Below are 15,871 nucleotides of genomic sequence, written 5' to 3'. Positions count from 1 at the left end.
TTTTGTACTGAAGGGAATGTGGATTCAATGCCTAGCAATCGCCTTTCAAGTCAGCAGCAGAACCACAGATAATTATCAGAGTTTGGATTTGAAAACACCGTGCCAGACAAAAGGCTTCTTGACAAGTCTGCCTCTAGGGGATGGGAAAACCTAGCAGGATGAAAATCACAGCGGCCTAGTACAATGAGCAAAAGTAGTATACAACCAGTTCTTGGGTCAAGCTCCCACAGCTGTTTAGAGATGTTGTTGGTACCATTCCCCATCCAGTGTAGGGGAGGGTTGAGTAGGTGCTCTGTGTCTTTCTGTGTCTGCATTTCTAGGGTTTCTAATAAAACAAAAGGACTTCTGGCTTTTTTTCCAGATGTTTATCTTCCATTTTGACTGATTTCAATGCAAATAAAGCAGTAGTTACTATACATGTTGCCTGTTACAATAACAAAGGGTAAAACCCAGTTTGCTGAGGCAGTCAAAATAGCTCAGGTGGTAAAACTGAAGCCTCCAGCATCTCTTCATCCCTGGCACACCTTCTGTGCTAACTGGGCAAATGTGGCAGCTCTGCACTGAGCAAGGTGTCCAAGCAGAGAAGCCAAGGTGAAAGACTATGCTCAGAATTATTCTAAGAACAAAAAACTGGACCTCTATCTTCAGCTCCTTTGTACATGTAGACAATCTTTTGGCTAGCAATCAGATGTATCTCTCTGCTGAGATACTGTAGAGCTGATATCACTCAGGAGTCAGATCTGAAACTTTAGCACAAGCATCCGTAACACCAGTTCTGTTAATATTACCAGCTTCATGGGTCAAACTTCAAAATGGCACACCTACTTTTTTTATCTAGCTGTCTTTGATTACCTCAGATGAGCACTCATGGATTAATGTGTGATATTCCTGAAAGGGACACGAGGCACAGGCACATCTTACTGACTCGGAGGAGTCATGCTGGCATCTCTGAGGTCAGAATTGAGCCTACAGGCCATAAAGCACTATCAGCATTCACCAATATGCTGTTCAAACCACACAGCTGCACTGGAAGCATGTGTGTGGGCAGCATAATCCATATCAAAAGCATACTGCCTGCAGAGCGCCTATGTCCCAACCTACAGCTCAGTAGCTCCATTGCAGCAAGACTAGGAATGGTCAGTCTTCCTCCAGGATGAATGGGTGATACAAGTTGCCTTTTTTCTGACCACGTTGCCTGCAGCTTTCTCAGCCATATGGCTGGTTTTGTACCTCACAGAACTTGTAACAAACACTTAACATCCCCCAAAATCCAGTTGACATGGATTTGGTACAAAAGCCTCTTTGATTTCAGTCCTTCCATCCCTGAAAACAAAATCAAGTTTGGTGTTAATGGACAGTCAAGTAGAGGCAATTAAGAAGGGGGAAGGGCATCCCTAGCTCACTGATTATTCTGTGTCAAATGGACCATATACTAGGGAATTAATCCCAGAGGAGAATGCTGAGTTTCCATGTGGTGGCCTTTTAGGAGGGAAATGTGGGAATCACTAGAACCTGAATGTTTCCATGTCTTGATGAAGATATTATTTTTCAATGTGCAAAAAACAATGAAAAAAAAAATAAAAGGGGGGGGACCAAAGGAAAACACTTTTCTCCTATTAAGAAAGTCTGATAAAAACTGTTCTTTCATCTGGCTTTTGATACTCAAATGCACTTTCCCATTCGCAGTTGGATGGAGATTTTTTTTCAAGTTCAACCCTAATTTATTTATCTTAAAGCAGGCAATGTACTGTAATTTTACAATAAAGGACTCCCAATCAAAGCTTACCTTATCCAGAGGTAATTAATACAAAGATTGTTGAATTAAAGATGTGAGTCTTGACACTTTGGCGGGGGGTAAGGGACATGGTCTCAAAGGCCCAAATTATGCCTGAAACAGACCAATTAACACCATGTATCTTCTTTTATGTTAACTTCAATTAAGGTTTCTTAAAATTTTTAAAGTTATTTTCTTCTTTACAATCTCAGAATGTCAGAAATGTACATCAAAGAAAAACATTTCAGTGTGAACACCATAGGTAACGCTCATTTGCACACAAATCTGCATATTGCAAAGGAGTTCAGAGCCCATTTTGCATGAATTATTGCCGGATGTGAGTCAATGAATTAAACAGCTAAAAAATAACAACCATCCAAGTGATGATAAGCTGCACCTACTTATGTTGACATAATGAATTTCAAAAAAAGAACGTCAGAATTTGAGTTAAGTTACAGTGGAAATAAAGAGGTGATTTAAACTACAATGCTAGCCAAGCCTATGTATTCTAAAATACTTTTCAAATTCATTTTGCTTATCATGATTCACAGTTCCTGCACTGGAAAAAGGATATTCTTTTTTCTACCAGATGAAACAGAAATGGATAAAATTTCACATTCTTTTCTGTCTTGGTTTTGACAGTAAATCCATTGACTTTTTTTGAGCGTTAGATACAGCATGTCGCCTATGTAGCTTTTATTCTGCAGTCATCCATCTATAAGATCAGTTTGTCCTTGTACAATTACTCTTGCAAGATGCCATCTCTTCATTTGCCATTGATTTGCCAGAACCTCATTCTTTTCCTTGTGCGGGTGCAAGCAATGTATTTCTGAAAGTGTCACAGCAGAAAAGGAACATAGGCTAGCGCAACTACTGCAGAAATAGCTGACTAGAGAAACAGTTGATTCTTCAAAGAGTTAAATTTTAATGACAAATAAATTACCAGGTAAAAAGCAGAAATCCAAAGGTTTTCAATGTAAAGTATTGGGGTTTAGAGTCAAATTTATCCCTTCTAGAACCTGTATGTTGCTCCCACTGACTCCAGTGTGCTCTCTCCTAATCAGAACAGGCTGCAAAGAATGGATTACTCTGCTGTGGACTTTTCTCTTTCACAAATTCTCCACACATGGAGCGAAATATATATATATTTTTTTTTTTTTCCTAAGCTTGTTTGCTCTTTGTAATTGTTTGACTGATTGCTTTTATGAATATATTTGGGTTTACTGATTTTCCACCAGTATTCATAACAGGTGTTCCACAGGGTTTCACCATTTAGAATCCAAACCCCAGATTATGTGAGTGGTTATATATGTCACTTGGCATGCTGCTTCTCTCCTCATCAGATGACATCCCTTTTATAAAAAGAATGGTAGCTCAAGAAGTCTGAAGTAGACTGCATTTAAAAAAAAAAAAAAAAAAAAAAAAAAAAAAAAAAAAAGAAAAGGAGCTTTAAGGAGAAAGGAATAAGTAGGATTACAAAAATTCTGATTGTACATAAGGGGAAAATATTCCACAGTGAGAGGGGTTATGAATGGGAACAGGCTGCACATAGAGGCTGTGCAATCTGTCTGTCCTTGGAGACATTCGAAATGTGACTGGAAAAGCTCTGAGCAGCCTGATCTCACTTGGAAGTTGGGCCTGCTTGGAGAAGGGGGTTGGACCAAACATCCTCCAGAGGTCCCTTCTGAACTAAATCTGTCCATGACTCTAATCTGTGACTCTACAGCCTCAATATTAATGGAAAAAGAATTGCCAGAATTCGACTGGGCCAAAAGCCTGATGTGGTTAACAGCAGCGTCTACATTTTCCCACATATTCTCTCTGCTCTCCTAATAGCTGCCACACTCACTATGACATTTAAGCCAGTGACAACCCAGAACGCATGTCCAGAGCAGAACTTGGGTGGTTTTGTGAGTAGCAAGTCTACTGTGGGTTACACTTTTCAGTAGTTTATTACATTTATTAGAGCAATCATAGGAGCCTGTCCTTTAAAGAGCTTCAGGAGAAGTGGAGCATGACCCCAGCTTCCACTACATTAAAAATAGCTTAATCATTCCCAACAACCACAGGAACAAGTAATGGTTAAGGTCAAATGCAGGTTTTGTATGCACTTTACTCTCTGAACACCCTCAAAAGTTTGGAAGTTATAGCAAATTTTACACCTGTATTACCTCCGTCATTTTATGTTTGTGATCACAGGGCAAAAAGGAAAAAAAAAAAAAAAAAGGAAGAAGAAAGAAAAAGCCAGCTCAGCTCAAATTTAAGGGCTCAAATTCCATCTGTTTTAGCTCATTTTTTCTCTGAGCTGTCAGTATTTTTTAAAGACCAACTGTGATAAAACTTATCTTTGATCAACAATTCTGAAAACACTGGCCCTTGGCCAGAACTCATCTGTTTCTCAGTTTGGGCTCAATTCAAAAGTCTCTACTTTTGCATGAACTCTGCCATGAAACTCCTAAAGAACTGCAAGCTTCAATGGGAGGGAACTGTCCTGTTGGGATGGCAGAAGTGTCCTACCCTTGCTACCTAAGCCTTTTCCTAAAATCGGTCATAGAGCCTCATTCTTTCGAGCATCCCAAATCTCACTCATTGGGACAAAGAAAATCTCTTGTTTGATTGTGAACTTTGCACTTAGTAAAGGAGGCATCCTAATCTCTTTTGGTTTAAAACCAGAAAAATTCTGCCTGTAATATGGATGTTTTGTTCCTCAGCTGCAGACTGGGAAGAAAGACTGTGGCAGCTGACGTTCAGCCAGCTGATGGGATTGTATCAGCAAGTTGGTGTTTTCAATGTCAAGCCTGTATACAGAGATTCAACTGTGAGGAATGCAGGTGATCCGTGTGCTAATTTAGGACTGACAGTGGAGCTTGGTCCAAAAAGCTTGAAATCACTGGTTGAAACAACCACCACTCCTACAAAGAGGTGCCCATTTAGCATCCTTTTTGAAGAACACAACATCTGATCAGGAGGCCAAGCCATTAGTGTTTTACCACCATAATACTGAGTATGAGTCTAACTCCTGCTCACTTAATCTCAAAGAAAGGAAAAGAGCTAGAAAAACAAAACAAAACAAAAAAAAAAAAAAAAACAAAAAAAAAAAAAACACAAAAAAAAATAAAAGAAGGAAAAAAATGCTCTGTCCTTCTTATGCACTCTTGCCCTATCAGAAGGTTAATAGTAAGTATAATCTATCTATGCTACTGTTGGTGATCTGCAAAAGTAACTGAAAGGCCATTGGGCAAGTGGGGCAATTCTACAGAGTATGGTAGCAGGGCAGGATAGTAGAGGAAGGACTAGCTGGTTGTGAATATTCATTTAGGGACAGGTTATTAATGCTATTTAAGCACCTAACCTCCCATTAGAAATAAGCTGTGAGGCACCTGAATTGGTGTATTCAAACCTCAGGAAAACACTGAATGCTTTAATTTATGGCTGACCCCTTAAAAACAGAATTGCAGAATTCAGTCTGCAAACATCATCATGAACTAAACCCTACAGAATTCTCACAAGTATTACTATTAGGCCAAGTAATCATCTCCATAGGTAAATGATGGAAGCACTGTTACTTGAGTTATTTAAAGCTAGATTGGACAATCCTCCAGGGATTATTTTTGAGGGAGAAAGTGAGGACTTTGTTAAGATTAAACTGAGGCTATAAATAGGAAGACATTAATGCAGTGCAGGATTACTGAAACAGCAATGCTGTTTTGTGAGTATTTTATAATCTGAAACTAGGGAAATTCTCACTTCCCACAGCAGTCTCCACCATCCCCAATTGCTCCTATTACATTGACCAGTAATAACACCCTGTGGCTTTTCCTTCATTTTGCAATGTTGTAACTTCTACCTTTCTTCTCATCAGATGTCAGAAACAGGGAGATCTTGTGCTGTTCCCGCGAGCCTGTGTGTGGCTTTTGATTCCAAGGTCTCCAGCCCACATGCATTTGGTTGAGTCAGGAGGGCTTGGACCCTAAGTGCAAAAGTCTTAGAGCAATATGGTAAAAATAAGCGCAATTTGGCACCTCTGTGCTGTACCTCCAGAATGAGGAATGCATTAAGAGAGTCTCCAGTCTCTGCAGTGAGGAGCAGGTAAAGATGTGTTACTCATCCATTTAAAAGCAGGCAGTATTTCAGTCTACATTTCAACAGTGTTTGGAAGGTGTCATGGAAATATATTTTGATTCAACTAGCTGGCAGAAAAAGTTCAAGGTTAACAAAGTGGTCATCTGGAAACGGTGGGGTGTCTCCTCAGCTTCCTGCCATTGTAAGAATTTACATGTATGCAAGTGAAGGCAAAGCAGAAGTAGAAAATCATCAGAAAAATCAGTAGTATGTTCCCCCTACCTGAATGTAAAGACATGCACCATGTACGAAGCCCACAACAGCAAGGATTTTCAGGCAATATATGCTATCCACAAAGGCAGGATTTAAAAGGAACTCCTCTCAACATGAGAGCTTGATCGTTTGAGGAACCCACTCATCTATTTCTTCTGTATCTTTTTGTTTGTTTTAATTTAGGGCAACTACTTTCTTTGCATGACTTTTGCTTTATTGTTTCAAGAAGAATTACCTCCGCTTTGTCAATTCAATCCACAGGCAGTGAAGACTGTGGAAGATGCTTCTTCATCGGATTTCTAAATCAATGGATTTCTAATTCTGAGCCATAGCTTCACTACAGGCACGAACATGCAGTACAGTTTATCGTTAAAATAAACCTTTTCTTCAAGTGCTTTCTTTAGATGGGGCTTATGTGCCTGTCAACATGAGCCAGAGCAGCACATATGTGCACCTCTGAGATCCGTAAGGTTGATTCTGAATTCACTAAGAAAATGAGAGGTGACACACAGCACTGTGGGATATTCAATCATTTCTGACCCACCCACATGCTTGCCTTGTCAAGACCATGTCATTGTGTTCTCCACCAGCTTCTATCAGGCCTGCAAACAGCACTTGGAGCAAGAGCTTGCTCTTTTCCCCTTAGACTTCAGTGTGTAGGTTTAAGACAAAGCTGAGGAAAATATTCCCTAGGCACATGCACCAGAGCTGGGCAGATAGCTTCAATAGGCTGGGTGGCATCCACACATGCAAACAAACATACTTGAATGTGCACATTCAGCTGGCCTAATTTCCAATCCTGCTTTCGCCCATCTTTCTTGTAATGTTGCTACACCCGTTGAATATTCCTGAGGGCATAACGGGTGAGTTGTGGGGACAGGTATGTGAAATACCTACAGGAGTCCTATCAAGAAAATTACTGTTCATGAAAATAAATAATAGCAGCACTTCCGCTCTCCCCATGAATGCACAAGGGGACACATTGTGAAACATGTCAAGCCATTTACTAGTTCTTGTCTCGGTTCTTGCCATGAGTCCTTGTTGCTTCTTACTGAATACTAGTCCTTTCTAATAGCTAAAAAAATCCTTGGTACTGTGGCATTCCAGAAAGCACAAGCCATGCTCAGAACCGTCTGCTAGTGCAGTCAACATCTTTCTTCTTCTGCCTGAGCAACAGCATTCAACTGCAGCTCACACAGGAGAAAAGCCCAGCACCCCCAACACTGTGACAAGTAGACCTTCAGAGACCAAGACCCACCCCTTTCTACCACTGCTGTGTGTGGCCTTCAGGCTTAAGAATGCTTTCCTATTGCTGTAGTGACTACTTGTTTTAAGCCAAAATTTCACATTAGATATTAGCAAAGGAAAATGTTCTTCTGAGCATTGTTTGAGCACCCAGGGTGAAGTAGATTCAGAGCACATGATGCTATGGAAATTGTGAATCACCCCAAGAGAATAAATACCAACCTTTCTTTTTTCTCATTCTGAAAACAAAAACAGAAACAAAACAGCAACAACAAAAAACACAAAAAAAAACCCTTTTCAAATGTAAAAACTTGCATTTCACTTCCCATCAGTATCATACATGGTCAAAATCCTTTCAGTAGCAGTAGCTTGATTTTTATTTTAAGGGCAAGAATGCACAGAGTGCTTCCTCCTCCGGACTTGCAAATGCAGACATGCCACAGGACATTTTCCAAATCCCTCCTCCTAAACCTGGTTTAAAATCAACACGCACAAACTGCAGCACACAGGCTACAGTTGCTGTCCACATGGAAGACAGAATTAGCAGGAAGGCATTTCCTCATCGAAAAGACATAAAAAAATCACTGTTGCATCTCCTCCGACACAGACTCCGAAACACTGCTGTGTGCTGTTCTGATCACTTTTATTTCAAGTTATTTATTTGAAGGACCTCTCAGTTCAGCCAAATACAGGTCCCCAGAAGAAAACAAACTCAGCCTATAATAACAGAGAGTCAGTGGGTCCACTCATCACAGCTTAGTCTTGCCCAATGAATTCATTTTCCCATTTCCATTCAGCTCTATGACCACATATTGATTATTTCCCATAGTTCAAATTACATACATTTGTAGCATGGGTATTTTCAGAGCTGCAATTTCTGCCAGGAGAATAATACTGAGAAAAAGAATTTCATGCAGCTATCAGGCTAAAAACTTTTAAGTCTCATAAGAACTTGTTCAGCAGTGAATATTGGTGTCAGTGTTCAGTGGCACTGCTGTGCTAGGACTCTGAACGGGAAACTGTTTCACGAGATCTTGCGATTGCAAATATCATATGATCTGGCAAATTTTAAATGTGACCTTTGGAAGGCACAGGTAAACTTCTGAAAGTCCATGTTAGGAAACTGAAGTTCTTCCTGCAGTCTACCTAGGCTGGTTTGTCGTACCGCTAACTCTCATCCCCCTCAGAAGATTTTAATTTGACACTTTTCAGCTATTCACCACTCTTCATCCCACAATTCCTGTACAAACCTCAAATTGTAAAGTGAAAAAAAAATCTTGAGTTTATTTTGTAGTATTTTGGGGTTTAGATTCTTTGGCACTTTTTATGATACTATGAAAACGTGTGTTCTAGGTGACTCCTGCAATGGAGTGTCTTTTTTTCGCAGTGCTGAACAGCCCAGAAAGAAATGTCAGCTACAAAGAAAGGTGCAGTAATTAAGTAAGTCCTAAAAGCCATTTGCCATTGAAAAACTGCACTTTCTATAAAAGCTGTGTAGCAGAAGGTTGACTAATGCACAGGTGACTGCCCCAACCAGAGCTGTAATGCAAGGCTGCTTCTGTCATTCAGCTGCCATTCTATTCATTAAATTAACAATTCTCAATATGCTTTGGATAAAATACCACCATTGTCAAGCTGCAATCGAGAAAGGTAAACGTAAATATTAAAAGCATGCAAAAAGTCTTCTGTAATTACCTGCACCTTTACATTACAGTTATTCAATGTTATTGCACAAGGCAGAGGAAGGAGCAAGGTGAATATAAGGAACATCATTTAACCAAGAAGCCCAAAGTTTACTCTAAACACATTTTCTTTAACTCTTTGAGAAATAAGAGATTAAATAAGCACAAGAGAGAATATACTCATTACTCAGCTTAGGTTAAAAACAATAAGATACTTTCAGTCTCTTTTCAGACCAGTTTGCTAGTGTTTCTTTGGTGTGATGTTTATGTGTAATGCAGTTAATAAAAAGGGATCTGATTCACCATGATCTCTGCTCCCGTAGACACTGATATCTGAGAAAAGCCCTATCAAGCCAGAAGGACAACATACAGTGCAGATAACTACCAGAGACACTGGGCAGCATGAATGGGAGCTCAGGGAGAGATTCAGAGGTGAGTTACATCTAAGTAATTAGGAATCTTTATTTCTTACATTTTTTTTCCTCTAGTGCTTGCCCAGGACTGCGGACAATACTTTTCCCTTTCCAGGTAACAGGGTTTAGGATGGAAAAAAAGTAAACCAGATCATTTTACTTTTTCCTGAAGTCCAGTGGGCTCTGCCCAGATGCAGCGAAATAAGTCTAACAAACCATTAGTGCAAAGAAGAAATTCAATACTATTACGTATTGAAAAGCCCGTTTAGGTACCATATCAGTAGATTATACTGTCATCTAGTGGCAACTACTTAACTTGCACCCCAAAATACTGGAGACGGTCTGCAGGCTGTATATAGCTACCAAGGAATTCTCTCTTGACCAGCTTTCTAAAACAGCGAAATGATCAAGGACACTTTCAAGGAATATCACCATAATAATGGAAGACACAGAGACACACTGTGGACTTGATGCTCCTGCATATATTCAAAATAAAAGGCCCCTAAAAAACTATCTCAGACGATGCAGAGCCCACCTAAACTTATCCTACTTCCTGGATAGTAGAAGGTAAAAACCACGAGCTGAAAGTCAGAGAAAAGCCAGAGCTCTCTATCATGATGCAAAGAAAAACATACAAGTCCCTAACACTTCACATTAGAGACTAGCTGGTGATATTTTATTCTTTTTTATAGGAATGCATTTTACGGGATGTCACTGACATAAGAATGCATAAAGCCAAATATTAACTTGGAAAAGATTTAGGAATAAAGTCAATGGGATTTCCAGATGTTCAGAGAACATAGGTTAATGGAAGGAAAAGAACAAATTAATCACTAGACAAATATGAGAAGTTGTTTAAGCACAATTAAGAACCCACAGGCCTATTTAAGAGCCACAACACTAAGTGTTCCCCTCATTCTAGCATAAAACTGCCTATAAAATCTTTGTTTAAATGATTGTTACAGTCAATCCGCTATTGACAGAGCCAGTCAGAAATAGTGCAATGGCATTGAACAGTTTATCAAGCTGATGTACTGACCAGTCTGCCCAGAGAAACACCAGATTTGAACATCAAAGCACAAAATTCTCCCCCTTTCACCTGAAAAAAACAAAAAAACAAAAACAACAAAAAAAAAAAAACAAAACAAACAAACAAAAAAACCCACAACTATTGGGTTTAAGATCATTGTAAGAAACTAATTTATTTAAATTAGGTGGAAGAAACATTGGCTTTCAATTTTCTTATGTCACCAACAAAAGTACATAGCATGGAGTATTCTGCTCTTACCTTTCTGAAGGATAGTACAGATACAAAAAAGTCAGAAAAGAAGTCAAAGGAGGAGAAAGAAAACAGCAAAGAAACAAGAGACTTAGCCCGAGCAAACACTGAATGATGGGCCGGAGGGAAAAACAGACAAGACCTAGAGGGCCAGATGCCGACTGAAAGGGAGGAGTGTGGACACAGATACCGTGTATTGCTCTTTAGTCTATTCTGGTGTCCAGAGATAGGGAAGGGTAAGACTTAGGGGAAGAGAGGATGCACAGCCCTGTGGCTGTGACCTTGTCCTGTGGTAGACACCCCCTGCATCCTTGTCCCATGGATAAAGCTCTACCTGCCCAGGGAAACAGATGTTTGTACATCCAGATTTGCACACAAGAAGCATCTGCTCCTGTGAATACAATACCACAAATTTAACCGAAGTTTTTGGACCAGAAAAGGGTCGTGACTCTAACATTCACATTCTGCCCATAGCTCACATATAAAGCACCAGTGTAAGAGAAAGTAAACATGACAAAGTTATTTCTTGCCTGCAACAAGAAGGCTGCCTTTCAGAAATGCTGCTGTTGTTTGTTTGTTTGTTTTTCAGGCAGATGGTTACACTGTTCTTCCAAATTATTTTATATTCCATTTCTTGCACATCCTGATACATTTTTCACTTTTGTGAATTGCTGTGGGATGCTAATATTTGCTGGACTAGACCTTTGGGTTGGACTTGTGCAGATGTCCTGGTTGTGAAATCCTGCATACTCCATTGTCTATTATCCATCTCCCAAGCCATTCAGTTTACAAGTGAATTCTCTTTTTATGGCTGTAACAAGAAAACTTTCTGCCTTTCACAACTCATGAGGAAAGACAGTGTTCCCTAATTTATTTATACTTATATTTTTGTAATTTGCACAAATGAAATGATCTACAGGAAGGGATTCTCAGTAGTATAAATATGTGTTATCACAAAGAACACATTTGTAATAGCATTAAAGAAACTTCAAAACTAAAAAGCATTTTGATTGCAGCAGGCCATCTAATATGCATACCCCTCACTGAAATTAAGTTACATTAGCTAATCAGTGAAGAAATAAGAGAAGCAATATCGTTGTGTGAATTAACAATGCTGGCTCTGAAAGACAGTTAACTAAGATCTGAAACAAGGAATTACAAATAAGAAACCAAAATATTAAGAATTAGTACATGTTCTGAAGTTTGACAACACTTCCACTTAATGAATATTTTTTTAATCTTTTAGGTAAGAAAAGCATGACTAAATATCAAACACCAAGGGATGATAATTCATTAATCTAGCTGCGGCTGTAGCTCATGTTTACAGAGGAGAAAGGTTTTTTCTAAACCCGTATTATCATACAGTTACTGCTGCCAGTACTCACTGCTCCAAGAGCAGCAGCCCTGAACAAGAAACTCCAGTGCTAGGCACCACACAGAAAGAAATAACCTTCATTAGATGCTGTTCAGGAGACAACAGTTGGATGGAGACAGACCACTGACTGCAAGGACGTGATGAGGAGGCAGAAGGAACCACTGTTCCAGAGCATGGACAGCCCAGAACCTCTCTCTGCTTTGAGAAGACTTAATCAAGGATTCTAAAACCCTCCGCAATGAGACAATTTGATGAATTTTCTTCACTTCATAGATAGTAAGACAATCTCAGCAAAAATACTCCCTGAACAAGTATGTTTTACATGTACAGATGATGATTACTGTACTGCTTTTGGGGACCCATGCCAGGGAAGCCTGTGGGGTCCCACAAAGGTGCCTCATTGTCCAAATACAATGTTCAGAAACCAAAAGCCCTACAGCATAAGCAGCCCCTTGTGCACAGGTACATCTCGTCCACACACTGTGCCCGGCTTGTGAGAGAGCAGAGGACTGGCTCGAGTCTGCCCATTCCAGCCTCTTGTTTAACAAGTGAAGACGGCCACTCTGCAACACATATCCCTCTGCTATAAGCTCATAGTTTAAGACACATCACTCGGTAACCTCAGTTCTAACTGCTGAAACAGCATAAGCACTGTATTTCTATGGACCAACCTAATGTTCAGTTTGTATGCTCTTATGATCTTGTATTGATTACACCTTGCATTTTTCCATTATTTTTTATATAATGAACTCTCAGCAATGGGGGAGGCTGGAGACAGAATAACTCAGACAAAGTAAGAACATGGATAATACAAAACAGATGTAAATTACGTTGTAAGAACAGAATAAATATGTTTAACTTTGAAAAATGAAGTTGATATGAAGAATGAGGTAGTAAGCATAATGAAAATGAGGTGGTAGGGGGGAAGTGGTTAATCCACAACTCAAATAATCTTCATGCAGCTAATCAGAAGTTGATTGACCATGTTTACACCTGCAGTAAGGCCTGCTTCTGCTCTTCTGATCAAAAATTCCAGCCCCTGGCTTGTATGTGCCTGGGACTGTAGCAACTAGGGGGTGAGATTTGATATTTGATCTGTCTTGAGGAGAGACATCCAGTCTTTCATGGATATAGAGGTTTTCAAATTGTAATTAGTGAAGGTGGCAATCATGACTGGTACCTAATGCTTTGCAGGCCACAGATTTCTAGCAAACCACAGACATTTGGAGGTGGAAGCTAATGGAAAGCAGCTCCCAGGTTCCATGTGCATGCTGCACTTTCTTCAAAACATCCTCACTGATTGCTGGACTGAGACAAATTCCAGCCTGGCAAAGCAGCCATTTTTGGTGCACTTCTACAAAATCAAGATGTGCTTTAAACTCTCAGAACTTTAAAAAAAAACAACCAAACAAACAAAAAACAACAACAAAACAAACAAACAAACAAAGGTTAATACTTCCTGCCACTGCAAACAAGAGATTTTGCCCCATCTCTTCACACTACAGGTATCAGTTCCTCTGTCCTACAAGTGCAGTCACAGATAGGTTTTCATGCTTTGAGTTTTGTTCTAATAAAGAAGTAAAAGTAAGAAAATCAGAAAAGCCATGGAGATTTTATAACATTTTGAAAGCTGCTCTGAAAATCTCCCGCTCTAAAGAGACATTATGTCCTATCCAAACCATGGTCCCCAAGGCCATTGCAGAAAACAAGGTTAATGAAGAAATTACTTAAGATCATAGCACCTGTTTTCAATACTGACTGAGAAGGGCAGGGAAAAAGTGCCAAGGGACCAGTCAGTCTGGAATATTTTGGAGTTGGAGGCTTCTGCTGCAACACAAGAACTTAATTCAAGAGATCCTTCTAGTTTCTGACAAAAACACTTGATTATTCCAAGAGGTTTTGGGTGCCCTTGAAGAACCAAATTTATTCATTTACAATGCTGCAAAGACCTTTGATGAAAACTGGAAATGTGCCTGGTGCTGGATAAAATCTCAAAGAATTTACAACCAAAATGGATGGAACAAATGCATTCCAGTTTTACAAACGGCAAACTGAAGCCCTAAATTACACTGAAAGCCCATGATAGAGCTCAACATTCAATTTACGTTCCTAAACTGATTTAATGTTTTAGCTACAAATACATTTGTCTTTTAATCGTGCCCATTTACTTAGGTTTACAAAGGTTATTAAAATTGACAACCGAGAGTAAAAATTGACACAGTTTAAAGCATGAAATAGGAGAACAAGCAACGCAATCTTGTGTCCAGTGCAGATTCCTGGAGCCTAATTTCTGCTGAAGTTCACCAGCACAGGAGTTCCTCTCAACTACGTACCAGTGATGGCCTACAGTCAGCCAAGGAAGACTAAACAGCACTCAGCTGGCTGAGATCGGCACAAAACTAATGTGACCACAGCTTTGTGACAGTATATCAAGACTTGTCCTCATTTAGACTGCCTCTCTTGTGAGAATTAATGACCTTGAACAGAAATATCTTAGGTATGAGAAAATCAGCAATGGCAGAGGCGAAGCAGAAACACAGATGACATTAATACTAGCCATATATATTTAAAATTTACTTCCTTAGTTTATGTGAACACATCATTTTTATTAGGAGTCTGAAAATGAGATGAGATCAAGTCCTTTCAAGCTCCATTACTTTCAGGAAATGCAGAAACAAAGACCAGTTGAACTTGTAAATTACATCAAATTGTTGTAGCTTGGCTCCTTCTGCCCTTTTAACTCAAGTCTCACTTGCATTGATTGCACTTAGATCATAAGGCTACATCCACACAGAGCTGCCAACACTCCAGTACCACAGGTCATACAGCCACCCCAGGGCAAAAATCATTTCAGCTGCAGAGCATATCCCACAGCATGGATGTTCCTCTCACACTTCTGTTCAAGGACCTTTGTTTCAACAGTGGCCATAAGCAGATCTTTCAAGGAGAGTAAGTGTGAGCCAAGCACACCTGATGCTTCATCCCAACCTCTTCCAACCTCCAACTGTTTTCAGTTCGGGGAACTTGGTGTGGTTTGTCAGTCTGGTAACTCCAACAGATTTCTCTTCTGAGCACTCACTGTCCCCTGAAACACATGACAAATTTTGGTTCCAACTAAGTCCACTAAGCATTGCATGAAGAACAACGAAAAAGTCTGTTTGTTTTGAACCTGGCTATGGACCTATGTGGACTTCCAATGTGACCCACTACAGCTGCTCTTATATTCTTGCACAGACACCTGGTTTATGAGATAAAATCTGAGCCTCATAACTAATTTTATCATATAACAGATGGAAAAGAGCTGGCTACTTCAAATGGGATTCCCAGCAGCCACCTGGCCCACAGTGTTAGCAAAACTAACTGTGAGGAAAAGCTGGAGAGAAGGGTGTTTAATAGAACCACTGACTTTTCAGGCTAAGGCCACAGGGACACATCTATGTCAGATGAGGATTCATATAGCCCTCACGCTTCTGCTCTCTCACCACCTCTGTCATTTGCCTCCAAGCTGCAAGAGGCATCAGTTTTCCCTTCTGCAGTACAAGAGGAGGAGCGATTTGACAATATCACTGGAGCTGGGATACTAGTTCAGGATGAAGGAAACACTCAAATTCTGCCTTAACCTTCCACATCTCTTGTCTCCCAGGAGAGGGCTCCAGCCACCCAGCAGCAGACGGTTTTTGTGGCAAAGTGCTCTCCAATCATTCAGTCAATGCCAGGGAACTGTGGCAGGCGGAAATCCAAAAAAATTGACACCTGGTAACACAGGCA

General features: G+C 40.0%; 1 long non-coding RNA gene across 1 annotated transcript in view; it reads right to left on the bottom strand.

Annotated features, from left to right (window-relative positions):
• Positions 1 to 1,113: 1,113 nt before the first annotated feature.
• The window catches only part of LOC309442214, a 35,117-nt gene continuing 20,359 nt past the window's right edge, over positions 1,114 to 15,871 (bottom strand). The window contains exons 5-6 of the long non-coding RNA XR_014184564.1: positions 1,787 to 1,888; positions 1,114 to 1,323 (exon numbers count right to left, since the gene is read on the bottom strand). This is a non-coding gene — a long non-coding RNA (uncharacterized lncRNA). The remainder of the gene's footprint in view (positions 1,324 to 1,786; positions 1,889 to 15,871) is intronic.

This window comes from Streptopelia decaocto (genome assembly GCF_964273445.1).
Source record: "Streptopelia decaocto genome assembly, chromosome: 1".
Taxonomy (NCBI): Eukaryota; Metazoa; Chordata; class Aves; order Columbiformes; family Columbidae; genus Streptopelia; species Streptopelia decaocto.
Note: the sequence above shows the minus strand (reverse complement) of the source record. Positions and strands in the feature narration are given on the sequence as shown.